A 13669-nucleotide genomic window follows, 5' to 3' on the forward strand; every position below is an offset into this window, starting at 1 on the left:
ATAATAGCCTATAGTATTGTTACCATACCCATCACCAGTGTATGTCTTGGATCATCTTAGTTGTAATTTAATGACTGAGTTTTGGTATCAATACAGTTTTCCACTAAAAGAAATGAAGAAACTTGCTGAGTAGAAGGTAAACAAATATGAGCCTGTCTCTCTATTTTTATTCCACAAAGTCAGTAGAGGAAGGCACAGAGTTTCAAACCAAAGGAATGAATAATCTATTCAATGAAATAATATCAAAACATTTTCCAAACATGAAGAATGAATTGGAAATCCAAATTCAAGAAGCCTACAGGACACCAAATGTACAAAATTACAATAGATCCACACCAAGGCACACTAGAATAAAAATGCCCAACATACAGAATAAAGAGAGAATTTTAAAGGTGGTGAGAGAAAGGAATCAGATTACATATAGGGGAAAACCAATTAGGTTAATAGCAGATTTTTCAACACAGACCCTGAAAGCTAGAAGATCCTGGAACAACATATATCAAGCTCTGAAAGAAAATAGGTGCCAACCAAGGATCTTGTATCCAGCAAAAGTAAGCTTCAGATTTGAAGATGAAAAAAAACCTTCCATGATAAACAAAAGTTAAAAGAATTTATACTAGAAAACTGGCATTACAAAACAAAATCCTTGGCAAAATATTCCATGAAGAAGAGATGAAAAACAACAATGAAAATCAGCAGAGGGAGGTAGTACCCTAAAAGAAAACTTAATCAAACAAGAAAATCAAGTCAAGTTGAATAACAAAAATAAACAAATATGGATGGCAATAGAAACCATGTCTCAATAATAATATGTTATAATGTTAATGGCTTAAATGTTAATGGCTTAAACTCACCAATCAAAAGACACAGGCTAGCAGTCTGGATTAAAAAAAAAAAATGTCTCAACAATATGCTGCCTCCAGGAGACTCATAGAAAAAGACATACACAGACTGAAGGTGAAAGGTTAGGAAAAATCATACCACTCACATGGACTGTGGAAGCAAGCAGGGGTTTCCATATTCATATCAAATAAAGTAGACTACAAGCCAAGGTTAATCAAAAGGGATAATGATGGACATTACGTACTGCTCAAGGGAACCATACACCAACAAGACATAACAATCCTAAATACATATGCCCCAAACAATGGTTCAGCTATGTTCATCAAACAAACACTTCTCAAGTTCAAGAGTCAAACTGACCACAACACAATAATCTTGGGTGACATTAACAAACCTCTCTCATCACTGAACAGATTGTCAAAACAAAAGTTGAATAAAGAAACTATAGAACTCAATAATACAATCAATAACTTAGACTTAACTGACATATATAGAATATTTCAACCTGCGTCAAGTGGATACAGTTTCTTCTCAGCAACACATGGATTCTTCTCTAAAATAGACTATATAATATGCCACAAAGCAACTCTAAGCAAATATAAAAAAGTAGAGATACTACCATGCACTTTATCAGATCATAATGGAATAAAATTGGAAATCAATGACAAAATAAAAAATAAAAATTTCTCCATCACATGGAGACTAAACAATATGCTACTGAATGAACAATGGGTTACAGAAGACATCAAGGAAGAGATTAAAAAATTATTAGAGGTAATTGAGAACATAGACACAACATATCAAAATCTCTGGTACTAAGAGGAAAATTCATTACATGGAGTTCATTCCTTAAAAGAAGAAAAAGTCAACAAATAAATGACCTCATACCACATCTCAAATCCCTACAAAAAGAAGAACAAATCAACAGCAAAAGCAGTAGAAGGCAAGAAATAATTAAAATTAGAGCTGAAATTAATGAAATCGAAACAAAAGAAACAATTGAAAAAATTGACAAAACAAAAAGTTGGTTCTTTGAAAAAATAAATAAAATTAACAGACCCTTAGGTATGCAAATGAAGAGAAGGAGAAAGAAAACTCAAATTACCAGCATACACGATGAAAAAGGTAATTTCACGACAGACATTACAGATATATAGAGGATAATTAGAAATTATTTTGAAAACTTATACTCCAATAAAATAGAAGACATTGAAGGCATTAACAAATTTCTTAAGTCATATGATTTACCCAGATTGAATCAGGAAGATATACACAATTTAAACAGATCAATATAAAGTGATAAAATAGAAGATGCCATCAGAAGCTTACCAACCAAGAAAAGCCCAGGACTGGATGAATACACAGCCGAGTTCTACAAGACCTTTAAAGAAGAACTAATGCCAATACTCTACAATTTATTTCAGGAAATGGAGAAAGAGGCAGCACTTGCAAACTCATAATTCTGTGAGGCCAATATTACTCTGATCCCAAAAGCAGGCAAAGACAAATCAAAGAAAAAAACTTCAGATCAATATCTCTAATAAACATAGATGCAAAAATTCTCAATAAAATTCTGCCAAATCGAATACAAAAACATATCAAAAAGTTTGTGCACCATGTTCAAGTGAGATTCATCCCAGGGATGCAAGGTTGGTTCAACATACGGAAATCAATAAATGTAATTCAACACATCAATAGACTCAATGATAAGAATTGTATGATAATCTCAATAGATGCAGAAAAAGCATTTGACAAAATACAGTACCCTTTTATGTTCAAACACTAGGAAAACTAGGGAAAACAGGAACATATCTCAACATCGTAAAGGCTATCTACACTAAGCCTCAGGCCAACATCATTCTTTTTTAAAATATTTTTTAGTTGTTGATGGACCTTTATTTTATTTATTTGTATGTGGTGCAAAGAATTGAACCCAGTGCATCACTCATGCTAGGCAAGCGTGCTACAACTGAGCCACAACCCTAGCCCCAGGCCAACATCATTCTAAATGGAGAAAAATTAAAGGCATTCCCTCTAAAAACTGGAAAAAGACATAACTTCTATTCAATGTAGTTCCTGAAACACTGGCCAGAGCAATTAGCTGAAAGAAATTAAAGGGATATGTATAGAAAAAGAAGAACTTAAATTAGCAATATTTGCTGATGATATGATTCTATACCTAGAAGATCCAAAAGCTTCACCAGAAAACTTCTAAACTTGTGAATGAATTCAGCAAAGAAGCAGAATATAAAATCAACACCCATAAATCAAAGGCATTTCTGTATATCAATGACAAATCCTCTGAGAAGGAAATGAGGAAAACTACCCCATTTGCAATAACCTCAAAAAAAAAAAATAAGATACTTGGGAATCAACTTAATGAAAGAGGTGAAAGATCTATACAATGAAATCTACAGAACTCTAAAGAAAGAAATCAAAGAAGACCTTGGAAGATGGAAAGATCTACCTTGCTCATGGATAAGCAGAATTAATACTATCAAAATGACCATACTACCAAAAGAACTATACAGATTTAATGCAATTCTCATCAAAATCCCAATGGCATTTCTTATAGAAATAGAAAAAGCAATCATGATATTTATCTGGAAAAATAAGAGACCCAAAATAGCTAAAGCAATCCTTAGCAGGTGGCATCACTATACTAGACCTTAAACTATATTACAGAGCAATAGTAATAAAAACCAGCATGGTATTGGTACCCAAACAGACTGGTAGACCAATTGTACAGAATACAGGACACAGAGTCTAACCCACAAAATTACAATTATCTTATATTAGACAAAGGTGCCAAAAACATCATTGGAGTAAAGAGAGCATCTTCAACAAATGTTGCAGGGAAAACTGGAAATCCATATGCAACAAAATGAAATTAAACCCCTATCTCTCACCATGCACAAAACTCAACTCAAAGTGGATCAAGGAGTTAGGATTAAACCAGAGACTCTGCATCTAATAGAAGAAAAAGTAGGCCCTAATCTGCATCATGTGGGATTAGGCACTAAGACTTCTATAGTTCAAGAATTAAACCAAGAATCAATAAATGGGATGAATTCAAACTAAAAAGTTTCTTCTCAGCAAAAGAAACAATCTGTGAGGTGAACATCCTGGGAACAAATTTTTACTCCCCACACATCAGATAGAACACTAATCTACTAATCTCTAGGGTATATAAAGAACTCAAAAAGGTAAGCACCAAAAAAAAAAAATAAATAAAAATAAAAAATTTTAAAAAATAACCCAATCAACAAAATGGGCCAAGGACCTGAACAGTCACTTCTCAGAAGAGGATATACAATCAATCAACAAATATATGAAAAAAGTGTTCATCATCTCTAGCAATTAGAGAAATGCAAATCAAAACTACTCTAAGATATCATCTCACTCCAGTCAGAATGGCAACTATTATGAAGATAAACAACAACAAGTGTTGGTGAGGATGTGGGGAAAAGGGTACACTCATACATTGCTGGTGGGACTGAAATTGGTGCTGCCAATATAGAAAGCAGTATGGAGATTCCTTGGAAAACTGGGAATGGAATCACCATTAGACCCAACTATCCCTCTCCTCGGTCTGTACTCTAAGGACTTAAAAACAGCATACTACAGGGACACAGCCACAACAATGTTTATAGCAGCACAATTCACAATAGCTAAACTATGGAACCAAACTAGATGCCCTTCAGTGGATGAATGGATAAAAAAAAAATGTGGTATGTATACACAATGGAATTTTACTCAGCAATAAAAGAGAATAAAATCATGGCATTTGCAGGTAAATGGATAGCACTGGAGAAGATATTGCTAAGTGAAGTTATCCAATCCCAAAAAAACAAATGCCAAATATTTTCTCTGATATAAGGAGGCTGACTCATAGTGGGGTACGGGGGGAGCATGGGAGGAAGAGATGAACTCTAGATAGGAAAGAGGGGTGGGAGGGAAAGGGAGGGGGCAGGGGGTTAGCAGGGATGGTGAAATGTGATGGACATTATCATCCAAAGTACATGTATGAAGACACGAATTGGTGTCAACATACTTTCTATATAACCAGAGATATGAAAAATTGTGCTGTATACGTGTAATAAGAATTGTAATGCATTCTGCTGTCATTCACTTTTTTTAAAAAAATCAATAAAAATAGTGTCTAAGGTAGCATTGAAAGGACAAAAGTTCCAAATTAAAATGATTGTGATCATTTAGGCATTGAAAAAGAAAATAGTAATTCTAAACTACTGAAGCACGTGTAATCTGTGAAAATACTGAATCTGTAAAGTCCAAATATTTAATATAGAGAATATAAAATGTCAATATAAACAAAATCAAAGAAGGACTACAATAATAGTATAGACATAGATGGTTAATGGTTTTGTTAAGTGTCAGCCTTTTATAATTAATATTTTTCTATTTCTCTATTCAAATCATAAGTCTGTATTCCATTTTTATATCCCTTTATCATACAGAGAGAAATTTGATTTCCAAAAACTTGAATTTTTTTTTCTCATTTGCAAAATTTCTCTCCAACACCACTACCAAAAATAAATCTAATAAAAATGCCAAGCTTCTTTAGAGTTATTTTGGTGTTTAGATTATACTGTGCTTGAAAGTTTACATATTCTGTTTCTCTGTGTTTATCAAGTTTGTTTAGTTCTGTTCATTTATCTCTGTATATATTTAGTTTTAGTGTTTGCTGTTTCCCATTCTTTTGTATTCATTTCTATTTTTGAAAATGTACAACAGTCACATCCTTATAAATCTTATCCACAACAGTGAATAGATTTGCTCTCCCAACTGAAATGATTTTTAAATCAATAAAATATATAAGATGATGGATTTCAAGATACTGGGCTTCAGAGAATGAAAGTGACCCCAAGAGAAAGAAATGAGAAATAGATCCTGTTCCCAGCAATCAGAGCAAAAAAAAACCCTCATAATTCACGAAGCATTAGGAAGGGTGCTCAGATGAGTTTTGCCTCTGAAGTAGGACAAATTATTCCTAGATTAATTGCTGCTCTCCTCCTTTCAAACCTTGAAAACAAGATTCACGAGGATCAAAATGATTCCAAGTAACTTAACTGCATCTCAGAACAAAGCTCAAAAAGACCTTTTGGAGTACAAAATAATACAGCATTGGGCAAGGTAAAATTTATCACATCTGACATCCAATAAAAGATTTTAAGGCATCTAAAGAGTCAGGAAAATAGGACCCAAAATGAGGAAGAAAGTCAAAGTACAAATCAAAGAGACTAAATTTTGTTTGGTTATGATCAGAGATTGTTGCTTTTAGCTTTTCCTCTTACTGGTACCTACTGAAATTTTCTTCATGACCTGATACATGACCAATTCTGAACATGTATTATGGTCATTTGAAGAGAAGATATATTCTCTATTATTTACTTGTTATATTGTTTAGATCTTTTACATTCTTTTCTATTTGTCTGAAAGTCTCCTTCTTTACTAAATGTATTTTGTCCTGAATTCATTTTTCCTATCATCAGGATCATTATGTCTACTTATACCTTGTATTTTCTCTGTATACAATGGTTCATTACTTTATACTTTAGCCTTTCTGTGGGTTTCACTATGTGAATGAATCTAAAATTTAATAGGTGAGCTCAATCTGAAATACTTTTTTAATAGGTAAGCTAAGTCCATTTACTTTTACAGAAATAAATTGTTTTGGTAGCAATAATTTCATGCTATTTTATGCTGTACTAATATGTGCTATGCTATATTTCTAGGTGTGTTTTTGTTTTGTTTTATGGTTGTCTTCTAAAATGCTGTGTACCCCCCTTTTAATTCAACTTCTGCTGTTTTTTAATCACTTTAAATAACATCCTTGACTCCCACTTATTAATTTTCTTTGACATATAAAAATTACATACACACACACACACACACACACACATATATATATATATATATATATATATATATATATATATATATATATATATATATTTTAAGGTATACAATTTAATGTTTGATATACATTGTGAAGTGATCACCACATTTTAGCTTATTATATAGATAGATAGATACACACACATACATACATAAATGACAATAAGATATATATGTAGCCTCTATCTTATCATCATTTGTGTATGTGTTTTATGGGTATCAAATATCAATATGGGGGCTGGGGATGTGGCTCAAGCGGTAGTGCGCTCTCCTGGCATGCGTGGGGCCCGGGTTAGATCCTCAGCACCACATACAAAGAAAGATGTTGTGTCCGCCGAAAACTAAAAAATAAATATTAAAATTCTCTCTCTCTCTCAAAAAAAATATCAATATGGGTGATAGTTTAAAATACTGTATAGGTTTTGCCTCAATGGTTGCCCCTTCTCCAACTTATAGACTGTGGAAGTCAATGAGGATATTGAGTCATGAAGTCAGAAACAGGACTTCTGCAGAAATTCAGGGGACACGTTTCCAGGTGACTATATTTTTGGTGCTGGGAATAGAATCCAGAGCCTCACACACACTACACAAGCACTCTTCCACTGAGCAATACCCTTAGCCCCTCCAGGTGATTTTACTACTGGATGTTGCTCTTTCCAGAGGGATGCTCATACTGTCAGCTACATAGGTATACCCTATCCTGACCGTTCAGCTCTTTGTATTCTTAAATCTACTGTCTATAGAAGCAGGCACTTTAGCAATTTAGTATAATTTTGAAAATGCATCTTAGACATTTAGTGATCTTCCAGCAAGATTTGGTTATAGATTTCCAGCTGAAAGTTTAAAGGGTTTTTCGATTAACTCACAACCAGAGAATACTTACAAACCTGTAGTGCCTCCACCAGGAAAAGACAATTCATCTCATACTTTCATAGTATTAATTAGAAAACTTTGTAATTTCAATGTAAAAGTTTTAAACACACAGATAGCAGGATACAAAGTAGCCATAACTCACAATGTTGATTCTTATGACCTCATTAGCACAGAATCCAATGACACTCATATTAAAGACAATTGACATTCTGTCTTTATGAATGAATCATCAGCTAATTGCCTTAAAGATAAATTAACATATGAAAAAGAGGCCACATCATTTTAGTTCCAGAACTTAGACTTTCTCTGGGATATTACCATTCTTCATCAGAGTGGGCATCTCTCTTATCTTGACAATCAGTTTTACTATCACAGTATTTGTACAGGACAGACAGAACTAGAAGAAATAGACTTCGTAAAGATCAACTTAAGAAATGCCCTATACATAAATTCAAGCAGGGAGATGAGTATAATGTAAAGGCCATTTGTTAGGATAAACATGAAGATGGAGATAAGCTCAGAATTCTTCCCCATTCCCATGTTTATCACTGCAAGTGTGCAGACCCTTGGCTCACTAAAACAAACAAACAAACAAAAAAACCCTGTCCATTTTGCAAGCAACAAGTTGTTTCTTCTCAAGGTGATTCAGACTATGACATGGATAATAATCAAGAAGAAAACAAGGTGTCATAACATACTGTTTTACTTGGACCTTTAGCTTCTGTCACTGTCCAGTCATTTAGATGATATCACATGCATGAGCTTTGTCAGAATCCCATTCACATCAGAACCTGACAATCTTCAGGCTATGGAAGATCACAATGAAAATACAGATAATAAGTAATACAGAAAATTTGAATTAACAAATATAGTGCTGTAGTCCAATTGCAGCTTAATAATGAATGGGATTACAACATAATACTGTTTGACTTTCAGAGGATTTTATTTTCTTTTATGTTTATTTAAAGGTATGTAGTTTTTTTCTTTGTTTTTTTGGCTTACAAATTGTTTATTTATTTAGTTTTCAGGTCTATCCGATTACTGAAACTGGCATTTTGATCTAGTATTTATCTCTTGGAGATACTACTAATAAGTAGACCAGACCAGTGCTATACCTTGAGCATCAAGTCAGGTGTTTTAGGATGAAATAGAATAAAATGTTTTTAGAAATTCTTATTACAGTTTAAGATGACAGTATTCAAATGTCTTATGATTCCACAGGAAGTCATGAGCTAAACCAACTCTCAATGGCCATAGAGTTTGTTTGTTGTGGTATTTCCCCAAATTGTCATGATTAGTGACAGGAAACAAGGTAATTTAGCATTTTTCTTCTTATCAGCACCACAAGGAAACTCAAAGCTGTCTTTTTTCCTTCCTGATCCTAAGTAGTCTTATTCTGATGGGAAAGGTCTGTGGCCAATGCAGATTTCAAAAAGTTTCTTAAGGTTTTTAACATTATAGTGCAATGTATTAATTTGATTCAATACTTACCATCTCTGGATCTGACTTACTGAACTTCTGTGTCATTAAGGGCTTTGTGTTGTTGTGATCAAAGCAAAAAGAAAAAAACACAGAAACACCGAACTTAAGCAACCTTAAGATTTGGAGCAGATTCCTCTTAATAACAGCATCTTATGTTAATCAGACCTGCTAAACTATGTACAGAGGAAAGTATTCTAGTATTGGATTTGAAAATAAGTGTTGATGTTCAAGAAAACTAACAATATATTGATGCAACATATTGTGAAAAGTTAAATTATATTGAACATCATTATAAGTATGTAGAAAATATAGACATGTATAAATGAGGTGCTAAGAATTTTTTAAAGTTTATTTTTTAGCTAATATATAAAAGCATATCTTGCTAAAAGTTTTTATATGGCCTTGTATGAAAGGAGTTTGAAGGCTAAAAAACATGTTTTCTACTTTAAGAAAATAATACCATATATATCGCATTTACTACTCATATAACATCAGTGAAGTTTATTTACATGCCTCTCTTCACTTCCCATTTTTACATGTGCTATTTCTACTTCGTTTGAACATACAGTATTTACCTTCTAATGTGTGTACTTATTCCCACTTTTTAATCTTAATTCTATGATTGCAAATATTCAGCACTCATCTTTAGTTCTTTTGCCTGAGCATCCCCAGTCATGTCTTGATTAAACAAAGTTAGTCTTTACTAAATTGTTCTGAAAGGGCTCATGTGTGTGATATCATCTAAGTACGCTTAAGTGACAGCAGTTTTCTCCCAACAGCCTTGAAAACTGAATGATCGTTTGATTAGATGAGAAATCTTTTGCTTGCAATTTATTTCTTTGAGAATTTTTTTATTTTGATTTTTAAACTATTTTTAGTTGTAGATAGACACAATATCTTAATCTTATTTATTTATTTATTTATTTATTTATTTTAATGTGGTGCTGAGGATCAAACCCAGTGCCTTATACCTGCTAGGCAAGTGCTTCACCACTGAATCACAACACCAGCCCAGGTTTTATTTTTAATAAAACTCCACTGTTGACTTGCTCTGCCACTGCCTGTGAAGACTGATGCCACTTGATTTTCTTTCCTTTGTAAAAGATGAGCTTCCCCCATCCCTAGAAGACCTGAGGATACAATCCTTATACATTAGCTGTAATTGATTTATTAGGCTATTCCCTTATACACTACTCAGGGATCACAATAGGGCCCTTAGATATTTAGATTTGTATCTTCTTCTACTCCTTCTTCTCCTGCCATGCTGGGCTACACACCAGCCCTTTTATTTTTTCCATAAAAAGCCTTTTTTGATTATAGTCCTGAATATTATTTATGTTTTATTTTTTACTTCTCTTTTTTAAGGATTCAAATTATAAATATGCAATATTTCTTTGTTTATCTGCTATATAAATTCTTATGTAATTTTATCTACTCACTATTATGTTTCCATTTCCTTATTTTTAAACCCATTATTCCAGAGGTATCACATATATAAAATAAATTATAAAATAAATTTTATTTTAATTATATAGTTGTATACCTATTTCTCTTCTTAACATTTTCTTTATATATTATAGTTACAAGACTTTGTAATAAATATGTTTGCAAATATATTCTTTTGGTCTGTTGCTTGACTTTTCATTTTCTTCACTGTGTCTTTCAATACAGATTTTTAATTTTAATAGAGAATACACTGGCTTTGCATCTTACGACCTTACTAAATTAAAAAGTTCTGGTAGTACTATCGCAATTTCCTTTTCTTTTCTGTTTTTTTTTATTTTTAATTTTTTTAGTTGTTGACAGACCTTTATTTTATTCATTTTTATGTGGTGCTGAGAATTGAACCCAGTGCCTCACACATGCCGGGCAATTGCGCTTCTGCTGAGCTATAGCCCCACCCCACAATTTCCTTTTCAATGCATATAGCCAAGTCATGTATAGTTTTCAAGGATTCATATGTAGATGATCATGTTTTCTATGAACAGAGATAATTTTATTTTTTTCTGGTCAAATTATATACCACTATATACCTTCAGTAATTGCCCCAAGGTCAAATACCAAACCACCAGAGGCAGCCCCTATGCTCCAGCACCTGCTGAAATGATTCAAACTAGCCAATCCTAAACCTGCTTGAGGTCGGTGATAGCAAATCAGAATCAAAGAGCCTGATAAAGAAGGTGTTTCAGGGTGTGGATTTATTTGGCTGCTTAAGAAAGGATAGTGACCTGTCTCTAATTTGGGCCAAGACAGTTTATTAAAACCATACTAAAAATACCTGTAACATTTTACAATCCACATAGAGTCAATGTTGCATAACTTTAAATAAAATGCAGAAAACTTTGAAATCATAAAGGTCAGCTTATCAGCTTCCAATTTTTTTTTGTTTTTGTTTTTGTTTTTGGTGGTACAGAGAGGATGGAACCTAGGGCCTCACACATTCAAATCAAGTGCTCTACTACTGAGCTATATCCCCAATCCCCCTTCCTGTCTCGAATTCTATAGTTTTATGTATTACATCACCATTGATTATATACTCTAAAAAATGTTATAAAGTTTTCCTTAAATTGTCATATGTGTAAGAAAGTAATCTAAAAGAAAAATACTTTATATTTTATATTTTCCATTTCTAGTGCTCTTCATTTCTTTGTGCGGATCCAACTTTCCAATGACTTGGAATCAACTTCCTTCTGCCTAAATAAATCTCATTACAAATTCCTGTGATGTAGGTCTAATAGCAACAAGTTCCTTTCTATTTCTTTTCTATAAAAAGTCTTTATTTTCTTTCATTCTTGAAAGATATTTTCATTGGAAAAAGCAAAAATGTTGAAAGGTTGAGTTTTTCATTCAGCACTTTAAAAATGTCTCATTCTCTTCTGAGTTCCTTATTTCCTGATGCATAGCCAACTATTCACTGAGTCATGGCTCCCTGTATGAAATATGCCATTTTTCTGTTTTAAGGATTCAAATTATAAATATGCAGTAAATATAAATATGCTGCTTTCATGATTTTCTTCATTTTTGCTTTCAACTATTTGATTATGAAGTCCCTAGAAATAGACTGTTCAATGTTCATCGGTTCAAATTTATTTTTCCTCTTTATTCTTTTGATATTCTCCTTTTTGAACCCCAATTACATGTATTTTATTCAATTTTCTATTATCATCAAATCTCTAAGGGTCTGTTAATGCCATTAAAAATAAATTTTATTTTTAAGAGTAGTCTTAGGTTTACAGAAAAAATGACTGGAACATATCCAGAGTTCTTATATACTCTCTCCCCTGCATGTCTACAAAGCCTTTTTTAAATTTGTGATGGTCTCCCAAAAGGAGACACAGAAGAGACTCAAAAAACAAAGTTTGTAATACTCATAAGAACTAGAAAAAATAAGCATGGTATGTCACATTGAGCCACATGAGAAAGTACCATCACTGGTTAGGTAGCTGAAGGGGCAGGAGCAAGGAGAGATTAGATCATGACCTATATTGGAATAGCTATGAGAAAGGCAAGGAAGCATAGTTTAAACAGCTTAGGATTGGTTGGTTTGAACAATGAATGTATTCTAAACTGCAAAGGTAAGCCCTATGTACCCAGTTGCCTGGCATCTGGCCCTGGGTTGAGTAAGGCACAGGAGTATTGCCTCCTGGGGTGTACAGGTTAGATAGAGTAGATTTGACTCTGGATTGGTTAGTTTACCTAACCAAGGCATGTTCCAGGCTGAACCCTTTTCTATCTCTGAGAACTGTCAAGTTCAGAGAGGGCAATCTCTCCTCATCCAGAAAGGTTTTAAAAATTGTCAAAATATCATAATACACAGAAAATAAAAATAATAAACTATGTGGTAAACAATACATTTAACATCCTTCACCAAAGTGGTAAACTTCTTAGAATTGTTGACCCACACTGAAATATCACTAGACATAGTTTACATTAGGTTTCATTGCTGGTGTTGAACATTCACTGGTTTCGTGAAGTGTGTAATGACATCTGTCCATCCTTAAAGTATCATATGAAGTAGTTTCATTGACCTGGAAATCCTATGTTCTGCATATTCATCCCTCTTGACCACCAACCCCTGTAAGTTATTGATCTTTTACTGTCTCTATAGTTTTGCTTTTTCTAAAATGTCCCATAGTTGGACTCATGCATTATGTGACCTTCATTGTTTTGTTACCTCCATTTTACTTTAAAGTCCATCAATAATGTGTTTTATTTTACTCTAGTAATTTTTTCACTTTTTCAATTGGTATTTATATTTTTAAAGTTTTTTATTTGTCTGCTGAGATTCTTTTCTCTTTCCATTATTTGAGTTTGTGTTTTCATGTTGTTGAGAATAATGATTTAATAGCTGTTTCAAAATCTTTGTTTACTAATTCCCTCAATGATAGATCTTGGGGTTTGTGCCAGCTGATTGTCTTTTTCTCTTGAAAAGAATTAATTTATTCCCAGTTCTTCTTATCTCTTATTATTTGTATTGTCTCCACGATATTATAGACACTATGTTCTGCAGAATCTGTATTCACATATTCTTCTGTGATGAGTGTTATTTCTT

The 13669-nt window shown here is 33.0% G+C and overlaps 1 pseudogene; it reads left to right on the forward strand.

The window, feature by feature from the left end:
* Nucleotides 1–1959: 1959 nt before the first annotated feature.
* LOC143638636 (E3 ubiquitin-protein ligase RNF13 pseudogene) lies at nucleotides 1960–8382 on the forward strand (annotated as a pseudogene).
* Nucleotides 8383–13669: the final 5287 nt, after the last annotated feature.

Source organism: Callospermophilus lateralis, chromosome X (assembly GCF_048772815.1).
Source record: "Callospermophilus lateralis isolate mCalLat2 chromosome X, mCalLat2.hap1, whole genome shotgun sequence".
Lineage (NCBI taxonomy): Eukaryota > Metazoa > Chordata > Mammalia > Rodentia > Sciuridae > Callospermophilus > Callospermophilus lateralis.